Genomic DNA, 24,507 nt, shown 5'->3' on the forward strand with positions numbered 1-24,507 from the left:
CATATTAATATGTAAATTGTGATTATTTTATTATTTTACGAATTATATTTCTCCATAATTAGGATCAGGTACTATTCTCGTTATTGCACGGAACTGAAAAATTATGTCAATGCAGCAATTAGTTTTGTTGTCATAGTTTCCGCAATCTGTGTAATTTAAAAGAGTCATCTGCTCTCAAAGGTAATGTAATTGCATTGCGTTCTGTAAATTTGTATGTTAAGATATTTGCACTACTTACATAGTCTTATTCATTTTTTAGTTCTTGGTAACCAATACACGTTCTACGACTACAAAAATTGATTTGTCCATCGGCGAAATGGTCTTCCTATGTTTCGGGTTCCTTACACTTTATAGTTTAATAATTTCCTATATAAGCGGTCACAGCCATTGCCACCGTTTCTGGCGTGTGAAATAAGTAATGGGAACATTTAGAGCGAGTATGTGATCTTTGCCACAAAATGTGGGCGAGAATGTTGACAACTGTGATTGGCAGATTGCTGACGTCAAATCTGTTTAGGAGATGATATCACTCTCGGCCGAAATGGCAACAGATGTCACTGACTGGACAGTGTACTCAAGGACACACACCCCAGAAACGCGAAGTGCGAGTGTCTTGCCTTTGACGCAGTGGGCAGATTGCTCATATGACGTGTTGGGTGGTACCATTTTCAGCTGCACTGGCAACAAGTGCTCACTGACTGGCTTTTTATTCAAGGACCCGCGCCAAAAACGCTGGCACTGGCTATAACTGGCAGCCTCTGAAAGCAATGACTCCATTTGTACTGATATTCTTATTATTTCTTCTGCTATTTCTTCGACATGCCATTTTTCTCTAATTTTCTCATGTCTAATTGAAGCGGTGAGATCAATAACCATTCAAGTCCAGTTTGGTTATTCATTTTTTGCAAATTTGAAATTTAATTTTGGATATTTCCACAAGTGTTACGACTTTAGAAGTTGGTATACTGCTTTGTCTTGATCTCTAAAACAACAAGAAATATTACATGCAAAAATAGTAATTAGGTAAATAATTTTTTTTTTTTTTTTTTTGCATTTTTCTCGAAACTTGTGTAAATAGACTTGAATGGTTATTGATCTCACCGCTTCAATTCCATCTCATAAAGTTATTCCACTTAACCCTCGAAACGTAGTTGCTCTAGAATTTCATGCTAGTCAGCTGGTTTTTTTTTTACCCCAAGCATTTGTTATAAATGATTATAACATTTTGCAGGTTTATACATTTTTTTGTAAATAACATGACGGAATTCAATTTTTTTTTCCACCTAGAGTTACTCATTATGTTTAAACGATAAATTAATTAATTTTTGTAATGGAAATATGTTTATTTTGTGTCTTTCTTTCTAATTTTACAATTATCAGAGAACGCTTTCACTTACCTTGAAGTAAAACACTTGGAAATTGTTATTGCATCCAGTGCCAATTATTATGTTTAGACTATTTATTTATTTATTTATTTATTTATTTATTTATTTATTTATTTATTTACTTACTTACTTACCGTCGAGCGGGGTGACTTTGTGCCATGAGGGTGACTTTGTGCCATTCGCGCATTTAATAAAAAAACGTAAGGAAGTAGTCTTTAAAACCGTCACAAGGTTTTAAAGACTACTAAACGTAAGGAAGTAGACTTTAAAACCTTGTCACGATCTTGAAGAATACTTCCATAAGTTTTTTGCGAATGGCACAAAGTCACCCTCATGGCACAAAGTCACCCCTCGCGACAGTACTTATTTATTTATTTATTTACTTATTTATTTACTTATTTACTTATTTATTTACTTATTTATCTATTTACTTATTTACTTATTTATTTATTCATTTATTTAGTCATTTATTTATTTATTCTTTTATTTATTAATTTATTTATTTATTCATTTATTTATATTTTCATTTATTCATTTATTTATTCTCATCATCTGCTGCAGTAGAAAGTACAAGAATTTTATTCTACAAATACAAACAATTACTCTTGAACCTACAAACTTTTATCCATTACCTGCATGGCAGACTATTTATGCTGAATTTGGGTTTAATTCTATCAGTAATTGTTATAAGTAAAAGTTTAAATGCAAAGTTAATCTAATCACAAAATAAATACGTGGTCTATTCCTGGAGCCATTCACAACCTCAAAGAATAAATATGTAAATTATAATAAATATATAATTGATGATGATGATTAGCCTAAAAATGTCCCGTTATGGGCAAAGGCCTCCTCCTGTAGAGGGAGAGCTCTATTTGTCTCACGCGGTGAGCTACTCTGCGTAAGAGTGGAATTGTTCACTTGGTTCACATTCTGCACAGTTTGGTATTGTTCGCTTGTTTCTGTCGCACTGGTTTTAGTCGCTGTTCACTTGTCTTCTTATGTTTTTCCAGTCTTCCCTATGTCTTGCTCTGCTTGACCAGTGGCTTCCTACTCGTTCACTGAAGAGGTCGGCTCATCTTCGTCTTGGTCTTCCGGGTGATCTCTTGCCAATGCGGGGATCCCATAGTGTGACTTTCTGCGTCCATCTTCCGTCTCTAAGTCGTGCAACATGGCCTCCCCACTTCCATTTGGTGTTGTTGGCTTGCAGTGCTGGATCTTTAATTGCTGCCATCTTTTGTAGCACTTCATTTGGAACTCTGTCCCTCAGTGATAAGCCTAGTATCTTTCTCAGCATCTTTCTTTGGCATATTTGGAGACTGTTACGAAGTTTGGCAGTAAGTGACCACGTCTGGCACCCATATAACAGTACAGGAGTTACGCAGGTCTCCAATATTTCTACTCTGAGTTTCTTGCTGAGTGTTCCCTCCAGTACGATGAACTTGAGACTCCAGAATGCCTTCCACGCGAGAGAAATCCTTCGTTTTATTTCCTTGTCTGTCTTCTGATGAAAAGAGACTAGCTGTCCTAGGTATACGTATTCAGACACGTATTGTAGTTCTGCACCGTCAATTATTATGGGTGACTCCGGCCCGTTCGACATTACTTTTGTCTTGGTCATATTCATCAGGAGGCCTGCTGATCTGCTGGTGTCGCATAAATCTTGGAGCATTGACTGCAGTTCTCTGGGTGATTTGGCAAACAATACGACGTCATCAGCAAACCTTAGATTATTTAGTCTGCAGCCGTTGATGTTTATTCCACAATTTCTATAAAATGATAACTTTAATTGGAAAGGAAACTAAACCAAGTAGGCTATAGCATATATATTATATCTTACTGGAACGTTTCGGAGTAAATGGATGTAGATATTAACAATATAATACTATGGTGTAGGGTCAAAAAAGACCGGAAGTAAGTGTCGAGGTTTACGAGCGTAGAAATCTCGTATACTATTACTTATATGCATTACTTATACTTATATTCTACTACTACTTATATAGTTATAAGATTAATTCTTGTAAATACTAAAATATATTCCATGTTTCATTCCATTCTTATGATATTATATAATCTCAAATCTATAACGTTCCTCGTAATTCGTATATTTGTGTACCCCTAATGTAGTAGAAGAGAAGGACATACGCTATTAACTTCTTCTGATGAAGTAAACGAATTTATTATATTAAATCACAGTGGTCGTCAGCACTCGCTGAAATGTGCAAAGGGTAGGCGGTGCCGTCCCGTGTGCAGCGTCGTGCAGCAGGGAGAGATAGGGAGCATACCCTCTAGTAGCTACGGAGTGCACCATGGTGCACTGCGTTTTCCGCGGGTAAGAGACACTAGTCCAGGCATGTCAATTGATGCCCACAGGAGCAAGCGCGCGCTTTAGAGCCCAGGAGAGCCTCAGCGTTTTACAGCGGAAAGGAAAGAGACAGACGAAAGAGGTGGTTTACACCGCTTGGTAGAGCTATATTCAAGGATGGCCAGCACTGATTCAATAGATAAAGGGAAGAGGACTTGTTAAAACTGTATCCATGTTAATTTTTAAATTTGCTTGAGAAGTATAAGTGCATTATAAGAATGTAAGGTTTAATTTTAATGCTCATTTTTCGCAAGTTTGATTTTTTTATTCAAAAGAAATATTTTCTCAACTTTCCGTGTAGAAAAGTGAAATTTTCAGATATAGGCCTATTTATTTAGTAGCCTTGCAGAATGATTTCGTAAATCTAATATACCGTATATACGTATTACTGAAGATAGTGTATTGAAAATTTTGAAAATATTCGCATGGAAATTGTTTGTAAGGAAATGAATTAACAAAGCAACTACTGTTACATCATAAGCAAAAGATACGTGCCCATGTGTTGTAAAAATGTCAGCTCTATAGCTTCAGCAGATTTCGAGAAAATAGTTTAATATTCTGATGATAGGAAGTTGCTCACAAATTTAATATTACCTTAAAAGCATAATGCGATAAGATTTTTGTTATGTAATCTTAGTTACACTTAAAACATATACAGCACCTAGGTAACTTTGCTTTGTACTGTAATAATGTTTTGATTAGTTTATTGATTACTTTTGTAAGGCTAAAGATACCATCAATATAAATTCCAACTTATCATGTCATACTCAATCTCTTTCTTTGGAATATCACTTTGTTTATGAATGATGTGTTTCATCCACTTAATACAGTACAATATTATACTACTATGGAATTTAAGTGGATATTCCTTAACTCTCTATTATGATATTAAGATTTAAAACACAAGTGCAATATTAAGAAATCAGTGTTAGTACTCTTGTTTTACAGACAATATAGATAATATTAAACAGAAAGAAGCCATATAAAAATAACGACATAAAATTTCACGTTCCGTTTGAAGTTTGTGCACCACTGTTTTCTTAATCCAACAGGTTGCCTATTCATATACACAACCCTTCCTCTTTCCATACTTAGCGCTTGCTGCCCGCGCACGACGTCAAGGTCAGAAAAATGCGCTTGCTTTGACATCACTGCTCTAGCCCCAGCGTGCTCTGTGTTGACGACCCCTGTTATATCACATCACACCACACATTACATATCACATCACACATCACGTCACACATGATACATCACATCACACATGAGACATCACATCACATATCACGTCACACATCACATCACATATCACATTACATCACATATCACATTACATCACACATGATACATCACATCACACATGACACATCACATCACATATCACGTCACACATCACATCACATATCACATCACATCACACATCACGTCACACATCACATATCACATTACATCACACATCACATCACACATGACACATCACATCATATAACACATCACACATCATATCACGCCACTCCACGCCACACGTCACACGTCACGTCTTGTATTGTATTGTATTATATTGTATATTTATCTTTCTGAAGTGATGAAGATGCTTTGCTAGGCACCCTGTATTTTCAGATGCGGAACATTACTTTTATATTGAGTTTAGGAACACCTCGTAGATGTAATCGAGCCTTGTCAAACCCACGCATTCGAAATTCAAGCCACTTCTTCTCCTTCCCCCGGTTCTCCATCTAAAACCTACACAGTACAGTTGTTGAAATACTTGACGCTGATTGGATCACGAAAATTTTACTGTAGTGTACTTCTTTCTAACTTTGTTGGAAAATGTGTTGATTGAAAATGGCCTGAAGGAATCTCTGTCCCTCCTATCACAGGCCCACGTCTCAGTTCATTGCCACAAGCCTCCCTCTTCTCCCTCACCCCCTCCCTATCAGCCTTAATGATGTTGCAGAGGAACTTGGAGATAATAGAAACAAAGGAGATGACGAAGGAAGTACAAGTGGCAACGAACAAAACAAGCCACGCGAAAGAAAGACAGGATGTGAAATTGACAATGCTGAATGCGATGAGCACTGAATGCGAATAGGATGACGTCAGAGTTATGGAAAATTATGAGATGTGCCACTTGGCTTTTCATATCTGTTCCGCATTTCTCTTTGTTTCCCATCGTACGATCTGATTTTCTTTTTTAGAAACCACGCTTAAATGATCACCAACTGGTTAGTGTTTATTTCGTTCAGAACGTGTCAAATATCCTTCGAAATATCTTTTCGAAAATACGTTTATTTTCAGTGTCCAATATGAGTTCGATTTTATGGATGTTACTTGAAAGATTGTTCCGCGCAGTGGCGTCGTGGTCTAATGCAGCGGTCATCAGAACACAGCACTCTTGTGTTAGTGTTTCTTACCCGCGGACAAGACACTGCCCAGCATGCAATCGTGGCTGCTGTCACTCTATCCCTTGTGCACGACTGATCGTATTTCCTTACGCCCCATTAACTCGACCCATTCCAGCGAGTGCTGACGACCACTGGTTTAAGACCTAGGACTCCGGTTACGGAATGCGCGCTGGTTCGTGTCTTCATGGGAGAAGAAATTTTATCATGAAATTTCGGCCAATATATGGGACCGGTGCCCACCCATCATCGTGATTCACTTGGAGAGCTACGATAGGTAGCGAAGTCGGTTACGAAAGCTATATCGGCAGGGGATCATTGTCTATCTGATGAGATTATTAACAAGTTCTTTGAGGTAGCTTCAATTGATTTGCCAATATGTACCATTGCAGTGTATTCCTTTGTTCAAGTTAAATGTACAAGACCACATTTATAAGAAATTCTACTCTTAACTATGAAGTATAAATCTGTGTGAACTTGGTCTTTGATCTGTCATTCGTTTATTATTTTGGTGGTAGTGGTCATCAAATACAATTCATAATTTCAGTCCGAATATTTCTAGTAAGTACAATCGACTCATTTATCAGAGGGGGTGTAATGTATCTGATAGACTCTTTCAAATTTATTGGACATGAACTCATCAAGTCAATAAGCATGTAAATGGAAGCCTTTTAATTCACCCCTTTTCTAATTTTTGATTTGCATTTAGAAAGGCATTCAAGTTATTTGAAATGCGTTCAAATCAAATCACTGATGCACGCACCGGGAAAACTATGGGAGATACACAGACAGAAAGATGAAATAAAAAGCTAATAAAATAACGTTATTTGAAAATATCTAGATAGATACAAAATTGAGGGGCATGAACATGTAAATGGATTCTCTGTTTTCATTTTTGTACAACAAGTGTACATAAATGCATATAGAGTGTTGGTTTGGAGGCTGGAGGGGAAAAAAAAACTTTGGGGAGGTCGAGACGTAGATGGGAGGATAATATTAAAATGGATTTGGGGGAGGTGGGGTATGATTGTAGAGACTGGATTAATCTTGCTCAGGATAGGGACCGATGGCGGGCTTATGTGAGGGTAGCGATGAACATTCGGGTTCTTTAAAAGTCATAAGTAAGTAGGAAAATAAGGGAGATACACAGACAGAAGTATGAAATTAAAAGCTAATAAAATAACATGTTTGAAAATATCTACATAGATACAAAATAGAAGGACACGAATATACCCATATAGATGGAAATTTCAACTCCTCGCTATATTTGTGGATTTCTGTAAATTTAAAAAAAAAATAATATCTGGGAATATGTAATTTAAAATATGTCTTGAAGACATGAACATGTATTGCCATTTAAATATTTATTATTTGAAGATGTAAATGTTTGAAACAACAATCAAATATTATTTGTTCAGAAAAGTGGTATTATAGGAACAGTTTATCTTCTAATGTGAGCTGTTTGCTTGTTTGATAGTGAGTATACAGTATTATATCGAAAATGTAGTAAGAAAATTGTTAAAAAGGAGTGATTTCTTGAAACGTAGGGCAGAAAGTTGCGTAACAAAGAATGGAAATCAGACGAAGTATCTCCTATGATGTACAGCTGTCAAAAGAAAAAGTGGCCGCTCTCCTAAAACAAAGTTCCCTTCGCGTATCTTCGCTACAATTCGGAGACAGGCGATGTTACATGTTGTTGGACCACGTTGCCTGATATCTATAGTTATAATTGAAGTATTCTATGTGTTATCGATAGCATAATGGTAGCGTTCAGGCCTTTTATTCATGAGGTCCTGCGTTCGACTACAACCTCGTGCTTTTATGTTCTTTTTTGTTCTGTTTTTGAGAGAGACAAACTATATATAATGGCTCGTTTCTGTTTTACGATTATTTTAGTAATTAACATCAGGTTCATTAATATATTATGCCATGACTTTATCATTATGATATTGTGGCTGCAAATGGAAAGAAAAAAGATTTTATTCTTAATAAAAATATCTTTCGTGGCATAAACAAAACAAATTTACTGGCGTCGGCCTTAAAACATTCAAACAATTAAGCGTTCAAAAAACAAAACAAAAAGCCACAATTCATTATTTAGTCTATCTTCCTCTTATCTCGATCATCTTGCAGTCGAGTGGGCATGGAATCGACTAGTCTTTGCAAATAGCGACTGTTTTTAGACACGATATTCCAGGCATTTTGAACATACATACATAAGTGTTCTGTCCATGGGCAGGTCTTTCATTGCAAACCCATCAATCTCCAATCTTTCCTATTTTCTGCCTTCCTCTTAGTCTCCGCATATGATCCACATATCCTAATGTCGTGTATTATTCTTTTCAACCAGAGACCCAACCAGTTACTTTTTATCTTTCTAATCAGTTTCAGCATTATTATTTCTTCACTCACTTTTTCAAACACAATTTTATTTCTTATTCTATCTGTCCACTTCACACGCACCGTTCTTCTCCACATCCACATTTCAAATGCTTCCATTCGTTTCTCTTAATTTCGTCGTAATGTCCATGTTCCTTCCCCATACAATGCCACACTCTACACAAAGCACTTCACTAGTCTCTTCCTTAGTTCTTTTTCCAGAGGTCCGCAGAAGATCCTTCTTCTTCTATTTAAAGCTTCCTTAGTTCATGTTTGCAGTTTTTCTTGGGAAGGATAGGCCTAAATGCGGTAACATCCCGTTGTTTCCGCACACCACTATCTCTTTCGCATCTTATTAAATTCCAGGGGGCCCAAGCGTAGAGATGAGGAGAGTGGATTTGATTAATTGGGCCTCCGGACTTCACCGAAAGTCACGGCAAGGGTTAAATATTAATTCTATCAGGATGTTTGACCCTATCAGAGATCGGGAAATCTCAATTAGCTTTTGCCCCCCGCATCCTGGACTAGCTTCTACGAATCATCAGAAAATCTTAGCCGAAAATGTTTCCACACTTTTGCCCTCGTAGCTCAGCGGACGAACGTCGGAATTTAGATGTCAACGTCTCAGGTTCAATTCCTCGTTACTCCTTTTCATTTTATTGTGGTTCAAGATAGTATAATGTAATAATACAAAAAAAAAAAAACTAATAGCAGTACTATGCAACTGGATTTTTCCAAACCTAATATTAAATTTATATTCTTTATATCGCTAAAGAACGATTACAATATAAATAACTTGAATATTATTTATACAGTATCACTAAAGAACGATAACACAATATAAATGATAAATATCGGTTTGTTTAATTAATATAAGATATTATATAACACGTATTTAATTATCTAAATAAAATAACCTATTTTACAAAGAAAGATGTTTATTTGTGTTATAATAATTACCTACATAAAATACAGATTATTTATATTGCGAAAGAACAATAACAATATAAATAACTTGAATATTATTTATATCGCTAAAGAACGATAACAATATAAAAAACGTGAATATTATTCATATCGTAATTTCACAGATTTATTACAGATGTATTTAAGAAATTGTAGAAGAATAGTAATTAGTAACAGAGTCCTATTTATTCTTCTTGGAGCCAAATTTGTAACTTTTAAAAGTGTGGTTACTATGTTGAAGTGTATGTGTTGCAGCGGATGCTTGATTTGTTATGTATGTGTGTCAGTTATGGGATGCTTGATGTCGCAATGTCGTAATTATAGTTTGATTGTGTTTGTGTGACTATTGTGTATTAATTTATGATATATGGTACGGAAATCTGCATATTTGTGTTATAGAAGTGTTGCGTATGTGTGTTGTTAATGTTTTTGTATGTTTCAAATTGATAACTGATATTTGTTTTGCAATCGCAATGCCTAATTTACGGATTGTTTATGTTTTGTTTACATCGCGTAAGCTAATTTAATTTTCTTTTCCATTTCTCTTTATGCTCATCTTTTTTTGTGTATAAAACTATAGCCCTAACATACATATGTAAAATAGTGCTAATCCCCAATGTAGATACTGTAGCTACAATAGTAATAATTATTATTCATGTCGTTATAAAACTATAACAGAATACAAATGATGACTTGAATTTTATTCATATCTCTAAAGAACGATAACAAAATATAAATAACGTGATATCTATTAAGAACGATAACTGTTTATAAATGATAATTTGAATATCATTTACATCGCTAAAGAACGATTAAAAAATAAAATGAAAACTTGAAGAAGGCGCGAAACCAGAACCTTTGAATCATTAAACAAGCACTCTACCGCTGGTCTGCGAGGAGCAGATATGGAACACTTTCATAGTTCTGGAACTGCTTGTACAAGCACATGCATCGTGTAACATCGCCGCGACCCGAAGTGGACTTTGAAAATATTCTCTGTTCACGAGTGCGGCCACATTTTTTTTTTTTGACAGCTGTACATGAACAGCTCGGAAGACATTAATTTTATTATACATTATGATTACACAACTTTTAACACTATATCACTGAGGAATATATATATATATATATATATATATATATATATATATATTATATGTTTTTCTCGTGTTAAATTCTAACGTATCTGGTTAACAGATCGAAACATGTTAACCAGAAACGATAGAATTTAACACGAGAAAGACATATAATACATATTCCGAAATTAATTTTGGGATCTGTGTTAATTTTTTTTCTACTTTTGAAAATACTTACCAACCCCGAGAATACTGAATGCCAATTTTCCAATGGAAATTACATGGAGCAATTCCAGTGATATTCATGAGCAAGTATTCATATCTCAGAAAATATTCATTTAGGACCCATGATTATTAGATTTATTTTATTGTTTTGGTAAGTACTATCATTTCTCAAAATATTTTTTTACCACTTCGGGTACTTCACTGTTTGACATTGATCTATATGAAGCCAGTTGTGTAGACCAACTGACTGACGGTGACGTTGACTAGAGTGCGCCATTGGAGGCTAGACTACGCTACACCACGATGAGATGAGATGAGATTTATTGGGATTCGACATGTGAATCGAACCTCCCGGAGAAAACCCCTTTATTACGTGGACGACGTGCTTTCTCAACACAAGTTATAAATTGGGGGTACACTGTATAATGAACCCGGGTCCACAAGATTGTAAGTTCAGCGTTCTAGCGACTAGACCAGCGTGGCGGCTTACTTTTCAAAATATTGAATTCTTTTTTTTAACACCCTATGTACCTATCTCTGATTTGCTTTAACGACAACCCGAAACAATTTTATTCTAATGAAAACCGCTGATCAAAAAAACTCGCCCTCGCCTGTCCTGAAATGTACTGTTTTCGTGATGTTAGTCTCCGATGCACGAAGCTCAGTCGGCAGAGGCGCTTGCCTGCCGAACCGAAGTTGCTCCAGGGCGTGGGTTCGATTCCCGCTTGAGCTGATTACCTGGTTGAGTTTTTTCCGAGGTTTCCCCAACTGTAAGGCGAATGTCAGGTAACCTATGGCGAATTTTCGGCTTCAGCTCGCCAAATGTCATCTCCCTGTCACCAATCCACCGATACTAAATATCCGAGTAGTAGATACAGCGTCGTTAAATAACCAAATAAAAAATGTTTTTGTCACATAATATATTTTGCCTATTTTTCTTTTATTTCACCTTGATATTTCCTAAATTGCATAAGTAGAATGGTATACCCTGTGACAAATATAAGTGGTAAATGAAGTTTTAAACTCAAATTTTCCATGAGCCAAGCAATGATTTTCACGCACGTGAATGTATCTTATTTTTTACACTCATTAAAATATCCTTTTCATTGTCTTCCACCCAATATTGGAGTTGTGCTTGAAGAGCTGTTTAACAAGAATAGGTCTATTCTGTAATCCGTACCCTTGACTTTTCTTGAACTTTGAACTACATGGCCTCGCGTCAATTTGCGATCTTGTGAGTCGGACTGGCTGCACAAGTTTCGAGTGCTTGGGTCGAAGTTGTTCCGCGCCCCGACTTGTTCAACATGTAAATCCTCTTCGAGATCATTATTATTATGTTTTAGAAATCAAGTCTCTTACTTCTTGGTTAGAATCAATGGGGTCATATACATAAATCTTCAAGTGGCTTCGTCATCTCCTCGTTATACTGCAACCAGTAATGAGCACGGACAAACTCCATTATATTACACTTACAGGACTCTCTGCAGTACAGTCGCTCTCAAATCCTATACTGTGCATGGAATGGAAATTACATGACACTCTTTTGTCTTCAGTTTTTAAACCTTTCTTCATTTCGTCATAAAGCTACAACGTGCGCATAATGCGTGCGTCCGTTATATTTGCAATATTCGTAAGTATGATCATGTTTCCCCGTCTTTACAAAATCTGTCTTGGCTAAGGCTAAGCGATCGACGATTTTTTTTTTCAAATTTTGCCCACTGATACCCCAATCTATTTGGATTCTCCTTTTCTTCCTTCATTTCATTCGTCTTCCTTTTCCTGTCTCCATTCCCTAACTCTTTCTTCACTTTTATTCCTGTCCTTCTCATTTCTTTACTTTTATCTGCATTTTCTTCTATTTCCTATTTCTTCATTTTTTCTCCATACTTTCTTTAACTTTTCCTCTATTTTCCTATATCTTTTCTCTATTCTTTACATTTTACTTGCTTTTCCCCCATTCCATTCGTCTTCTTTGTTTTTCTATCTCATTCGCTTTTCTTGTTCTTCCTTTCGTGCACATTTTTTCTCTCCGTTACCTTTTACTTAATTTTATCCTTATTTCTCCTTTCTTCTGTTTTCCTGTCTCTTTTCCCTAACTTTCCCTGCACCTTTTTCGTCTCTTTTCCTCTTTCTTTTCTTTCTTATTCACTTTTCACCTGTTTTCTTGCATTGTCCTCTTCTTCTTTTTCATGTCTCCTTCCCCTTACTCTTCATACATTTTTCTTCCTCTGCCTTTCCTCTTGATTTTCTCTTTTTGATCTTTTTCCTGCTTTTCCTTTTTACTTCTTCCTCATCCTTTGTTTTATTCTCTTTCCTGTTGTTTGTATTCCTATTACTCTCCTTTCTTATCTTCCTCTTTTACCTTTCATTTCCAGTTTTCCTTACTTTACCTTTATTTACACCTGATTGCTTTGTTTTCCTTTCTTCTTTTCTCTTTTTCCTTTCCTCATTCTTTCTGTACTTTACTTTCTCTTGCTTCCTTTTTCCTCTTTAGCTTTTATATTCTCCATTTTTCGTCCGACTCTCCTTTGTTTTCTTTCTCCCTTTCTTACTCCTGCTACATTTCTCTTCCACTTACTTTCCTATTCTTTTCTTCGTCATTTAACTTTTATCTTCTTCTCCTTTTCGTTAATTTCTTTCTCCCTTTTATTTTGTTTTTCCTTCTACTTACTACTTAATCCTCCTTAAATATTCTTCCTTTAACTTTCGCTCGCCTCCTTTGCTTTCTTCTGTGCCTCTTATGTTCCCTTTCTTCATTTTCCTTTATTTCTTCATCTTCCTTTTTATTCATCTCTTCTTTTCCTGTTCTTGGGTTTTTCTTTTTTTCTTCCTCCTTTACCTCTTGTTTCCCTCTTCTTACATTTCTTCAATTTTCCCTCAGTCTTGCTTTTGTTTTCATTTCTCATTTTCCTTACTCTTCTTATAATTTTCTTTCTTTTTCTTTTTTCTTTTCTTCGTCCTTTACCTCTTATCTTCCTCTTAGTTTTATTACATTTCTTCCTTTCTTTTTATTTGTTTTCCTTTTCCACTTTTGTCATTTTTTAACTTTCTTACTCTTTTATTACTCCTCTTTCTTTCCTCCTCCACTTCATTCCTCATTCTTCTTCCATTTCTTTCATGTACAGATATCAAAATTGTCTAAGGAACAGCTGATTTTATTAATAAAATTCTTTAATAACCCAAATACAGTAAGTACTAAGCATTGGACACACACATACGTGAGTTATTCATTTATCTATGCACCAGACACCATAGCAACCAGTGTTTTGTTTTATTTATAACATTGGAATTTCTTATTTTAGTGCGTCAGGTAGGCTGAACTTATTAATTCATTTGTAACGGAGAATTGGAGTAACTTCAGCAGTGTAAAACATTAAAGAAATAGTAGATGCGAATAATGGAAGAGGCGTGATATCTAGAATGTGGAGTCGATATCGTGAATTTGGTAGTCCAGAAGAACAACATCCAGGTAAACCCAGAGTTACAACTGCCGCACAAGACAGATTTCTGTGTCTAAGACCTTTGAAAGAAAGGACTTCAACTGCCAAACATGTTAAGAAGTGCTTTGCAGAATGTTGCGAATGTGGTTGTATCAACCCAGACCATTAGGAACAGATTGCATGAGAGAGATATTAATGCCCGTCACCCATTGAGGTGTCAGCTATTCGATGTAGAAATCGAGAACTTCGTGTTTTGTGGTGTCAGCAACATGAAGATTGGACAGATGACCAATGGGGTCATCTCTTTACTGATGAATCACGCTTCCAGAAGAATCCAGATTCCAGAAGAACACGCATATGAAGACAACCACGTGAAGCAGAAAGTCTAAGATATGTACAAGAGGTTCATAAATTCCAAGGAGATTCTATCATGATATGGGGAGGAATAATGGCATGTAGGAAGACTGAAATCATTTTAGTTGAAGGAACGCTAGGAGAAAATCGTTAAATTCAAGAGATATTGCAGCCTGTAGTCTTTGCCATCGCTGAAGAAATTGGTCCTGAATTTCTTCTAATGCACGACAATGCCACTGCACATGTTAAAAGAACAACAACACAGTGGTTGGGAATACACAATATTCAAGTTCTAGAATGGCCTGATCACTCCTCGGATCTTAATCCAATTGAGATTTTGTGAGACAGTCTTAAAAAAAAATCTAGAGGACATTGAAAACATTGGGACTCTCGATCAGCTGTTCGCACGTCTCCAAATTCATTGCCAGAACATTGGTCAAGATGAAATCTCTTATCTCATATCTTCAATGCGAAGAAGGTGTCGAGCAGTACTTAATGCAAGAGGTGGTGCTACTCGTTATTAATGACAAAAGTTTTGTATGAAGTTGAGAAAAACAGCAATATTGTAAAGATTTCAAACCATTGAGATTTTAAAACTTCAATCTTTTCATTCTGAGAACAGGTTATGCATGTTTTTTAACAGTATTACACACCTTCATACACTGCAGAATGCTTTTCTATACATAAATAATACATAATAATACTTGCATGTCATGTAGCATGTTTCTCCATTGAGAATTCAAAGAAAAATACTGTGTTTGACAATTTTGATGTGTGTATTGCATCCCTTTCCATTTTTCCCCTTCTTGTTTTCTATTCTTGCTCTTCCTTGCATTTTGTGTTTTTCTTTCCTATTGGCTTTTTTTGTCTCATCACAGTCCTAATAGCGAGTAATATTTTCCAATTTTTTTAAATTTGTCTATAGCATGAGTGTCCAAACGTCTATAGAACCAGGAGATATTGCACGTCAAGCATGCTCTGCTAAGTTCAGTAACTTTCCATATAAAATAGAAAAAAGACCTCAAAGAATGTGCGCTGCGGGTTGGTTACGCCAGGGGTTACCTCGTAACAGTTATAATTGGACATGAATGGTCTATATTATCTACCCTTCTGAACCATCTTTTTGTCTCTGCCACTATACTCAGTTTGTCACTTCTTCCAATAACCTGACAACACAAAACCGATACATTAGTAAGACACTGATGGACGGTCTGTAGGTGTAGCTGCAACACTGGTGCTGTTTATATCTCGCAATTCACACGCTGATGCTCTTGTTGAAGATCTAATGCGGACTGTTAGACTTCCTGCACAATATAGCTGTTACACAAGTAGCATATTGTGCAGGGGAGCTACGTCACTACCTGACAGGTTTGTCGGAGCGACAGCTTTGGTGCTCTCTATCCCTGATACATTGTCATAAAGTTAACTTGAATCCTCCCTTATACATAACATGGATAATACAAGCGACGTCTATACGGTGACTGAACATTTTTCAGTATTGCGTAGGAGCAGAATACGTCTTCCTCCATTTTATTTTTCAACTCTTTCATCTAACTTCAACGGTCCACTTTCATTGAGTGCGGTCCCCACATTACTTTCTGATGCAGAATTTTAATAAAACCGATATATCTAAGCCATATAAATTCAAACAATTTTTTTTTTTAATTTTACTTGAAAAAGCATGCTCTACAAACTATCTGTAACAGAATTTTGATATTAGTGCCTACATTTGTGAAATAAACAATTAAAATATAATAACACACACACAGTCGACCTGGTTGGCGAGTTGGTATAGCGCTGGCCTTCTATACCCAAGATTGCGGGTTCGATCCCGGGCCAGTAAATCTACTGACATGTAAAAGAACTCCTGCGGGACAAAATTCCGGTAAATCCTGCGACGCTGATATAACCTCTGCAGTTGAGTCATTCCACGTCAAATCGCACAGCAATAAAACACGACCTTCTCGGAAATGGTCGAATTTTTTTTTCATGAATTCCAGACATCAAATAAGGAGACCCGTATTTTTTTTATTTTCACAATTATTAGTTATTTGTGTAGTTATGAATATTTGAAGTTACGCAAATTATGCGCGCACTGTTACATAAACTCGCTTGGAACTTTGTGTCTACATGTAATTGAGATTTGCGGTTTGGCGCATTTGAAAGACGAAATACAACACTTTTTATTACTTTAGGCCTATCACAAATAAATTTAAAATTTGGCCTATTTTTAATAATTTCTTTTTCAAAGCAAAATTACTATATTAAATAGCCAAGTTAAAACTCTGAAAAAAAAAAAATATATATAGACTTGTTCGCTGATGTATTATCTGTAAACTACTGCATTTATAAATATGGGATCGGCACCCATACATCTGTAAAAATTTATTTTCCGGAGGCATGCACGCGCTCGCGATGCCCAGCTAATGAACTGCTTGCAGCCATAGGCTAGAAGGCTGCCCGTGGAAATTTCCCGTTGCATTTGATGTCACCATACTAATCATCAAATGATTAATACCTTAAGGAACAGTAAATATCTTATCTAAAATTATTTTATTATTGTCAGCTCAGGGGGAAGCCCTTCACAGTTTATACTGTAATATAGCCTTGTGTTTGACGATAGCAAGACTGGGTAAGGCAGTAAACTTTATGGCAGTAAACAGATGGCATGAGAGAAAAATAATCAGTTTGGGTTTGAATTTCGCGCAGTGACGTGACTTCTATACAACATGAGTGATGGTAAAGATCGCGTAATATATAACAAGTGTTTAAATCCATTTGACCTTCCTAATCGCGCTTTTAAAAAGAAAAGTACACTAAGACGCGTAAGTCGCGACTTATTGATAAAGCTCAATTTAAAGGAGTCTTTGAGTGTGCAAATATGTGATTTGTTCCGTAAAAATCAATCAATTTCCGCATAGGTCAGGTGAAATTATATGTGATATTAATAAACATGAATCAATGAAAGTGCGGACAGAGAAAGTGATTATCCCAGTATTTCTTCTAGCAGTTCTATGAATACAGTGCTAGAAATCAGTAATATTGAGGAATTAAACAAGAGTTTGATGTCAATAGAATCCCCTATCAAGAAAAGAAAGATACAACAAAACGATAGCCCCGTGAAAAGTTTCAATAGTAAAAGGCTCCCTAGCATGTTAAGTTTTTCATGTAGAAGATGCATCATCATCCGTTCAAAAGTCAGCCATATTTTATTTTTGACGGAATGCAAAGAAAGTACAACCTGAAAATTACATAGTTACTGCAGACTTTTCTGAAAATTATTCATTTGTAATACAAGATTCAATACAAGGTGTGCATTGGAACATATGCCAAGCCACAATACAGTACAATTTTAATTTTACTTCCTACTTTATTTTATTTTATATTCTCTTACAGGATTATTAATATTATATCTGAACTGTGACCGAACACGAGCGCTGGTCATTCGGTCTCAAATTTTGTTAATACTACTGCATCTCCTTTTTTATATTGATTGTATTATTTTATTTCTATTTCTCTTATTTGTAATTATATTCTTTATTCTGTATATTTAAATAAATAAATCCTTTCGTAGTATATTTCAAACGAGATACAGAAATTCGTTACAAAAGTAATGTCATCTCAGAAACCATGAAACATGACACCGATCCCTTTCACTTTTTTCAATCCGAAGCAATCAATTTCTTAAAGCAAGAATTCAACGATATGAAAAAAATCATCTACGTTTCCAATGGATCAAGTTCACAATACAAAAAAAAATTTTTTTTTTTTTAAATAATTGCTTACATGAAGACGATTATGGAATTAGTGCTGAATGACACTTCTTTGCAATGTCGCATGGTAAAGGTCCATGTGTTGGCATTGGAGATACTGTTAAAAGACTTGCCACGAGAGTTAGCCTGTACAAGATCCTATAACAACACAAAAAAAAACTGTTTGATTAGTCACAAAAAACATTTCTAACGTGTAATTTATATTTTGTCCATTCAATAAGCACAAAAACCACACTGAAAATTTGCAGGCCAGATACCATAATCTAAAACCAATAACTGGTGCATTAAAATTATATTATTTCATTCAGTTGTCAAAAACTGAAGATTTAGTAAAACAATTTTCTTTCAAGAAAGAAGGTAGGAGAATGAAAATTTAAAATGTGAATGAAAAGAAACATTTGAAAAGCATAATGTACAATTATTTGAAGATATCATAATAAGTAAATTAGGAGTGTTTCCTCGAGTAACTTGATCCGTACTGGGTGTAATGTTGCAACGTTCAGTCAATTATCCAGCGCCGATAAACCTCTTAGCGCGCTTTAACGCTTCCCGTCCACTGCTGCTGCGCCGGCCGCTACACATTCTGTCATAAGTAATTAAATTTCCATTAAACTATTGGAGATCCCATTCTGATTTTTTCTGGAATTATTAAGAATACTTCAGTGCACCTAGTAGGCATTTTTTTTTATATTTATAATAGGGCTATTTCACATTGATGTATATGTTTAAAAAATTGAATTATAAAAATATATTTGAAATAATTATATTAAAATTAGTTAGTAAATATTTCATAAAAGACAGTACTTTAAGCTTTTAAATGCATTTTTCAAAAAAATTTTAACATCAATATCGTCAGAAATATGACGCTTTAAATGTTGCATTGTGCGACATTTTTAACGAATTTTAACATGTAGTATTTTAAAAACATGTGTACTTAGGAGGGAATAAAAATACACTTGTTGGTTTATGAGACCCATAGAGTTGGTAAAAAAAATATTAATTCAATCAGAAATATGAAGGTCAAAATTTGTATAATTTTGTGCGATTTGACGTGGAATGACTCAGTTGAGAGAGTCTTTAAATAAAACATAACATAGCATTTTAATAACACATTTTTTATTTCATTTTTTTGAGACAGACATATTTTTAAAATGAAATCAATTAGCAACATTCTGTTACAGAAACAAGTATCCTAATAGTGTAGAGAATGTGTGTTCTAAATTTCATGCATGTATCTTTAATACAGAGTGTACATAAAATAATATAGCGATTTTAAAGGTGTTTAATGATACTTTAGCTAACTATGACAATAATAAAACTCATATTAATTGAAAGAGTAACATCTCCAGTTTACGTCATAAGTTCATAAATGTTCAATGTGAGCCCTTCCATACTTTAATCAGCATGTCTGGAGCGATGGCAGCAACAGCTTCTCGAATCCTGTCTCTCAACTCGGGCAGGTTAGCAGGCAATGGAGGCACGTAGACTTGGTCCTTTACAAAACCCCAAAGGAAAAAATCGCATGGGGTGAGATCCGGTGATTTTTGAGGCCACTGGAAATAACCCCTCTCATCGGGTGCATGGCGACCAATCCATCGGTCAGTGACAACATCATTTAACCTATCTTGTACAAGGTGATGCCAATGTGGAGGTGCGCCATCATGTTGCCAAATGAAGTTATTTGATTCATCCTGCAGTTGAGGAAAGAGCCATTCTTGGAGCATATCCAGATATCGTAGCTTCAACGAAAAAGAACGGTCCATTAACCTTTTACATTTACACAGTCAACCGGTCGTTGTCAACTGGTTATGCCATCGTTGGATGTTGTTGACATTTGGAGAAACACGATTAAACTGCCTACGAAACGCACGTTGAACTGTCATAACCGATTAACAATTCTCAAGCTTCAAAACACAAAATGCTTTCTGTTGAGGAGTCGCCATCTTTGTTATTATCGCTGCCAAGGATACAGAAAAAAACAATCTGCGCATGCATAAAACTAAAACTGCCTTCCTTCCTCTTTCATTTGAGCGTACAAACAAGTTTCTACGCCTCGTCTGAATGATAATATAACGACTATAAACTGCTATATTCTTTTAATTACACGGTGTACTTCAGAAATTATATCAATTTTTGTCTGGCAACGTAGCAAAAAAAAAAAAAATGAAGTTACGGAAACCACAGTGAAAGGGGACGTGTGGTTTACAAATCCAGAGCGCAAGAAGTTTAAAAATGGGGTCTCAACAAATACTCACAAAATGTTATGCAATGTATTCCACACATATTACAGAATATTTTAAAGATTTCTTTCTTGAAAATTTATTTATATTTTACCAGAAACCCGTCCTCTCTCCTTAATGGGAGAGGATGGTATTTTTTGGTGAAAAATGAATAAATTTTCAAAAAACTATTCATTAAAATACTCTGTGATATGTACGGAATGAATAGCATAACTTTAATTTTGTGGATATTTGTGCCCTTATGGGATGTTGAGTCGCCATTTTTAAACTTCCTGGTTTATGGATTTTTAAATTACTCGCCCACTTTTACTGTTGTTTCCGATGAATGAAATTTAAAAAAAAAAAAAATCTTTAAAATACACTTTGATATGTGTGAAATGCATTGCATAACATTTTGTGGGTGTTTGTGCCCTTATCGGATGTTGAGAAGTCAATTTTAAACTTCCTGGGCTATGGATTTTTAAATCACAGTCCCACTTTTATCGGTTTCCAGTAACTTCATTTTTTTGTTACACTGCCAGACAAAAATGGATGTAATTTCTGAACTATTAAAGATACATGCATGAAATTTAGAACACACATTATTTAGACTATTAGGAAATGTTTCCCTGTAACAGAATTTTGTTAATTGAATTCGTTTTAAAAATAAGTCTGTTTGTTTGCAATAAAGGAAATCAGAAAACTGTTATTAAATTGTAATTGTTTATTGTACAAATGTAGGGACTAATATCAAAATTCTGTTACAAACAGTTTGTAGAAAATGCTTTTGCAAATATATTGCAAGAAACTGTTAGAATGTATATTTAAAGACGGTTTAGATATATCGGTTTTAGTACAATTCTGCATTGGGTATATATTTTTTTTCAAATCTGGGCCCCCAAATAATTTTTTTTTAATATTTATATTTGGTTGAGTTGCTACAGCTATGAGCTCTCTACATACAAACAATTAATATTTTACACCAAATAGGAAAAAAGTTTTAAAAAATACCATAATCTCCCCTTAAGATGTAGAATTCATGTGAAATAGAAAGGGTGTTTAATTGTACATAAAAGGTATCTTTGTCGCGAATAGTAAACCTCCCCCATCGGATTATTATTTAGCAGCATAAAACTAATTTGCGCGGTGAGTGAATTAATGATTTTGCCTAACTTGTTAACAACATAACGAGGTAGTTCATACGAGGCTGGGGTTGTGCTCTTGCTTGGAGCATCTACTGGGTGGTCTCGCTGCGACCATAAATGATGACTAAGTTAGTACGAATTGATCCATCACTCTGATTTCATTATGTCCCCTTCGCTCTGTCTACTTTCGTAGGGTAATATTTTGAACATCAAAGGGCTTGTCTGCACGAAAACGGAGCTCAATTTCCTAACACGTGCGTCGTCGCCAAACAGTACACACAACACTGCCGTAGTTCAACTTGCTGACGTGAGGCGACTTCTCAGCAGAGACTTGCGTTGAAATCTTAAAACACGTTTTGAATTCCGTCACATAATTATTTTAATACGCCAGGAAAGAAATTGTGTTTTGGAAGGGAAAGAGTGACAGATGTTAATATAATTGTCATAAGTAACCACTCACGTTAGGGATATTACTATTATGATTATGATTGTTATGCTAAGAGTGATATTATTAATGTTATAAATTTACTAAGTACGTTTTACCTTCATATTTTGTACAAGACAGCAAACTAGCCTACAGTGGCAGGTTGAATCGTGTACGTTAATAATAGAAGCAATTCTTAAGGATTATCGGTCAGAGTCCTAAGTCAGTCATTATACTTAGCGTGGTTTCTAGACGTTTCTATGAGCGTTACTCATTACACAGATTCCAAAATCACGTTGGCGTCAGACGTTTTCATGAGCGTTATTCATTGGATATATTCCAAAGTTCTTGATGGTATCACTACCTTAGTGAATCACGTAACATTGATATAGGTGTACCTTAGGGGACGATTTTAGGTCCTGTTTTTTTAATATATATCAACGATTTACTCAGAATTAACATTGATAAATATTCTGGTACTCTGTATTCTTATGCTGATGATACTGTGGTTATATTTAGCTGTTCGAGTTGGAATGAAACTTATCAAAATTCTAAAAGTGGTATTAACATTATTAAAGAATGACTGGATGCTCACCTTACTTTCTTTGAACGTTTCTAAAACAAAATTAATACCATTTTCATTAACATCACATGGCCTTGAACAACTAAAAATAATTAATAATAGAAATATAACAATACATGATTGTAACCTACCTACGAGTACTTGCTCATGTCATGCCTGAGTATATCCTCACAAGTTAAATATTTAGATATTATTATTGACCAATATTTAAAATGGGGCAACTATATCTCCTTCCTGTGTAACAGGTTGCGTAAACAATCCACAAATTTTCTCTTCTATGTTCTTATTTACCTATTTATGTTCTGCGTACTGTGTACTTAACTCTGTTTCAATCAATAATTCAGTATGTTTATTAGGTTGAGGAGGAATGGAAAAATCGATCCCCCATCCCTTAAATTTGCTCCAAAAATAATTATCAAAATTTGTCTATATAAACCGTTTGATTACCCAAAAAAAAATATTTTTTTAGGAATTTGACGTATCAAATCTAGATAAAATTTATAAGCAAACAATGTTGATTTGCTTCCATAAAAATCACAAATTTAAATTTGACCCTCATGAATACCATACGAGACAAAATTACAGTTTCTTTCTAAACACTCACAAATGCCACAAAACTGCTGGATTAAAACTCAGCAGAAAAATATATAACGCATTAATTATAGCTTAACCTGAACCAAGTACACTGAACACACATAGATTTAGGAAACAAATTATATTAATTATTTAATTGTTTTGTCTTTTATTAAGCTGTATGAGTTTAAAATTGTAATCCAATACTCACGTTCTTTGTATTTTCTATATTTGTATATGTTATTACACGGTCTGTATTTTACTATTTTTAATATTATTGTGCTTTCAATTTTATGTAAGTAGATTGAACTGCGCCCGAGGACGAGCTTCTGTTCTTTCAGGCTGCAATGCCTAATGTAGTGTAAACCTTGTGTATTAAATAAATAAATTTGAAATTTATTCTAGTGCATAAAATGGCGTTCTGATTAACGACAGGGAGACACTACCATCAGTCAAGGTTCGACGACTAGTTGGTCTCGTGGTTACGATTCATTTCCATTTCATCACTGTGTATGATTGACTTGTAACTTCAGATTGATTAATAAACTTAGTATTGAAATCCTTGGTTGTTTAAAGGACTTAGGCCTTTTACTTACTCAAGAGAAGATACTCCTACGAACTTCATCACATTATGATGCAAGTTCTTGCATTTAACTATACTATTTCGATTTTGAGTTCTCCATCTTTGACTTAACTGTAATGATACAGGGACATCATTTTATTTTTACTTCAATTTTTATTGTACCTGAGTTTTTTAATGTACTTCACTCCCACCCCTTCTACTAATGAAGTTCAACCGTCCTCCACACAGAACCAAGACCGCATATACAGTCATAGTAGCCTTACGGTCACAGTAAACAGTACGTTCCAAAAATATGTTCGCGTTTTCCAGGGTCTGTCGCACAGGTCTGTCGTCCATTTGGCTACGTCGTATCCCGGTCTCCCCCACCTGCTTCTATTCGCTAGTGGCTGGGCTGTCTTAGGTCTTTTCTGATAACATTAATTTCTGTTAGGAATTGGACTTCTATGTAATATTACACAACTCTTTAAAATAGGCTAACTTAAATAAAAGGGCCTGGTTAAGTAATTAACTGTCACGTGATTTTCTCCCTTTCTACGGCCCTGCGACATAACCACTCGGACGGACAGTAGATAGCATGTCTGAATAATTTTATCTTTTCGGGTCGGGCAGAAGTAAAGATTG

This window comes from Periplaneta americana, chromosome 11 (genome assembly GCF_040183065.1).
Source record: "Periplaneta americana isolate PAMFEO1 chromosome 11, P.americana_PAMFEO1_priV1, whole genome shotgun sequence".
NCBI classification, from domain to species: Eukaryota; Metazoa; Arthropoda; class Insecta; order Blattodea; family Blattidae; genus Periplaneta; species Periplaneta americana.